This window comes from Thermobia domestica, chromosome 6, assembly GCF_964235325.1.
Source record: "Thermobia domestica chromosome 6, izTheDome1.hap1.1, whole genome shotgun sequence".
Taxonomy (NCBI): Eukaryota; Metazoa; Arthropoda; class Insecta; order Zygentoma; family Lepismatidae; genus Thermobia; species Thermobia domestica.
This window is the reverse complement of record NC_137459.1, coordinates 265,995,387-265,999,264: the sequence shown is the minus strand read 5'-3', so window position 1 is coordinate 265,999,264 and position 3,878 is coordinate 265,995,387. Positions and strand designations below refer to the sequence as shown.

At 38.7% G+C, this 3,878-nt stretch overlaps 1 pseudogene; it reads left to right on the top strand.

The window, feature by feature from the left end:
- The first annotated feature begins 952 nt into the window (after nucleotides 1-952).
- Nucleotides 953-2,040, top strand: LOC145688732 (large subunit ribosomal RNA; annotated as a pseudogene).
- The last annotated feature ends 1,838 nt before the right edge of the window (nucleotides 2,041-3,878 follow it).

The following is a 3,878-nucleotide window of genomic DNA, read 5'->3' as shown; positions in this document are numbered from 1 at the left end:
TGCGCTCGTAGTTAGGTATGGATACTACTGTTAATATTGTTACTATAAATCCGATAATTTTAGGAACAAGAGGTGCATTGAGTACTACATGTATTAAACAGTTGGAAAAATTAAACATAAATAATAGATGTGTTAAGAAAACTATAGTTATGTCTATTACAAGGGGTAGTATTGAACTAGCCAACGCTCATCTTGATTACAAATAAATTAGTTGTCGCTTCTAATTCTAACATGTAACGTATTATATAATCTAAAGTATTATCGTTATAGTAATACCTTGAAGTTAGATGTGAAAATAAATAAAAAAATAAATTTCTTTTCTTGAGAAAATGTTACATAGGTAGACTTCTTGTGTTTGTTTCTCTTGACAGCTGGTTTTATGTTTACTATGCAGACTTAATAGTCATAACGCAGATTTTTAAAATTTTATTTTGTAAATATTCTTATTAATAAACTAATCAAAATTATATTATGAAGGTAACGACATACTTTATATTGAATGCTAAAATCTGTTACAATATCGTTATGCAAAATAATCGAAACTTGTTATGACTATTATGACAAGTTAGACCAAAATTGTATAATTTATATTGCGGAAACACATTTTACTTTGTAAAGATAATCATACATTACTTATTGTGATAGTGGTAAGTACGTAACGACATACTTTTTTATGGAATTGTATATAAGGCTTATGACTACACTACCTGTATGGTGAATGTTAATGTATTTGTAATAATATGCTTTATTGTTTGTTACGACGTACTTTGTATGGAAATTTTAAAATGTATAAGAATTCGACTCTTATGAGAAGAAAACTCTTGCAAAATAAAGAGTTGTTATTAGCCAAATGCCTCGTCATCTAATTAGTGACGCGCATGAATGAATTAACGACATTACCACTGTCCCTAACTTCTTTCTAGCGAAACCAGAGCCAAGGGAATGGGCTTGGAAAAAATAGCGGGGTAAGAAGATCCTGTTGAGCTGATACTGTAATCCTGTCTGATCCTCTAATCTGATACTGTAAGGAGACATGAGAGGTGTAGCATAAGTAGGAGACCCTTTACGGGGTCGCCAATGAAATACCACAACTTTCATCGTTTCCTTACTTACTCGGTGAGGCGGAGCGCGTGAGTCGTTCTTCGTGTTTGGCGTATGGTATTCCTGAACCAAGAATAGGGAATTTGTCTTCTCGGACGATCTGATCTGGGGACACTATCAGGCGGGAAGTTTACTGGGGCGGTACATCTGTCAAAGAATAACGCAGGTATCTTAAGGCCACCTCAGCGAGGACAGAAACCTCGCGTAGAGCTAAAGGGTAAAACCTGGCTAGATCCCGATGTTCAGTAAGCATACGGAATGCCAAAGCACGGCCTATCGATACTATTGTCTTGGAGAGTTTCCAGCAAGAGGTGTCAGAAAAGTTACCACAGGGAAAACTGGCTTGGGGCGGGAAAACGTTCATAGCGACGTAGCTTTTTGATCCCTCCATGTGGCTCTTTCTATCATTGCAAAGCAGAATTCGCCAAGCGTTGGATTTTTCTCCCACTAATAGGGAACGTGAGCTCGTTTTAGACCGACGAGAGAGAGGTTAGTTTCACCGTACTGATGCGCGATCGTTGCCATAGTAATCCTGCACAGTACGAGAGGAACCGTAGGTTCGGACAATTGGTTCTTACACTTGGTCGAGCGGCCGGTGGTGTGACGCTACCATCCGCTGGATTATACCTGAACGCCTCTAAGGTAGAATCCGATCTAGGCAAAGCAACAGGATCTGGCGTCCCTCATTATAAGTATATTTACTACGAAAAGCATAGGGGTAGGCTCGTCCTACTTTACATGACCCATGGTTTGCGGCAGATGTATTGTAAGGACGATATTGATCCTTAGAATCTCTGTCGTGAGTTACACCAAGGAGATGTTCAAGGTTGGGACGTGGAATCCTCTGTAAACGACTTAGATACCTGGCGGGGTATTGTGAACGGTAGAGCAGTTGCCACGCTGTGATGTGTTCAGACTTAGTCCTTGCTTGGAGGATTCGTCTGGTCGGTTAGACGAGACCTCCGGGATATCTACGCCACTTCATGTGGTGTACTTTTTTTTCGCTCATAGTTGCCGAGGTTTTGCTCATAACAGCCTACTTTTAATTGAATTTTTCGCACTCACAGTTGCACATCTTTACTTGGCTTTTTACCCCATATATAAAAGGGTTAGCAAGGAGGGCATGTTCCGCTCTCCGGCCGCGTTTTAGTGCCATTCGTTTGATCATTATTCTCATGCGAACCTGTTTTGCGGGTAAGCGGTCTTACAGGAGATGGAAGAACCTTGCAGCAAGTGTGGGCAAGATATTTAAAGGTAACCTACTTTTGACAGGGGCGACCTCGTCAGTCATTTCCATATCCCACTCTGTACTGCTTCCGTGACACCAGATACCACAGTAGCCTTACTATCACCGACAACGACGGCAAGTACACTTGGCATCCAAGCTGTGCACTTTGCCCTCTATATAATGTGTCCGTTCCTAGAAATAGTACATTTGTCTCATTATAAGCAGGGGCTCCTTTTTTGGCGGAAACAAAGTCACCCATCACCGACATGGCTTACCTTCTCGTTCCCGTTTAACTTAACCGTGCACAAACTGGTATAATGAAGGTAACTGCGCCCTCCATCACCACCACAATTTGCCGTATGCCTTCTTTTGTTGAATTTCATTAGCTTACAGTTATGTGATGATATTTTTTAAAATTCGGTTGTTTTAGCTCACAGTTGTGTGCTTTCTATCGACTCAAATTTCCTGACGATGTGTGTATCTCCTCTTGAGAGTACAACAAATATCTTATCACAACGTTTTATTTTTAATTTTTACCACACATTTTTAAGTATGACAATTATTTGTTTATTTTGAACTTAACAGCCCTGTATTTCAATTTGGAATTCTTACCTACCTCTTCATTCATTAGCTATGTTCTTCCCTTAGAAGTATTTATTTTTTATTAAATTATTTATTTATTTATTTAATCTCGTTGAGAGAAATTCGGGTTCACAGAAAGAAATTATTGTTTCACTACCGAGTTGGCACACGATAACACCGCGTAGTACCGGATTTCTGCTGTTCCTTGCCATATACTTTGTGTTATATAGTGTGCACAAAGTTCCATGAAATTTTAATTTATCTGCCGCGATTATGCACCGGAGAGATGCGATAAACCTCTCCTTTGTTAGAAGAGGGGTCGTTTGTGTTTGTGAGAAAAACCGTGGATGAGCTTTTATATATTTTTCGCTAATTTTCCTTCACTCTTCTAGTTTGAACAATTTTGTTTAATACGTGATTTGGAATAACAGCAATATCAAACGTGTGCGAAAAGTAAAAGTATTAGAAATTGCTTTATTTCTGTATCAGCCACCTCGTGGCTAAGCCCTTAATATACTAGCTTCTGGCGTTACGAATCCGAGTTTTATTAAGGCAAACAGCGTGGGTGATTCCTCTCCCTTATTAACCCAAATTTCAACTTTCTTGTACATATTTGTTATTTAAAAAAAAATGAAGTGACATGAAAATTTCAAGATTTACGTTCCACAGTTATACTGCGATCAAGATACACCTCGTGCAGAAACTGCACTATTCTGGTTTGAATAGTTTCGTTAAAATAGTGGGAAAACGTAATTTAGAATAACCATGATCACAAGTGTGAGCGAAATGCAAAATTTCTGCAATTTACTTCCTTACTCTCTCATTGTTCACTTATTCCTACAGAACAGTATCTGGTTAAGTGACATTTATGTTGCTTTACTTCTTACCGCATTTTTTAAATCTTATAAATTCTGACGGCAAGTGTGAGCATTTTGATGGTAGCTGAGAGTATTCTGACGGCTAGTGT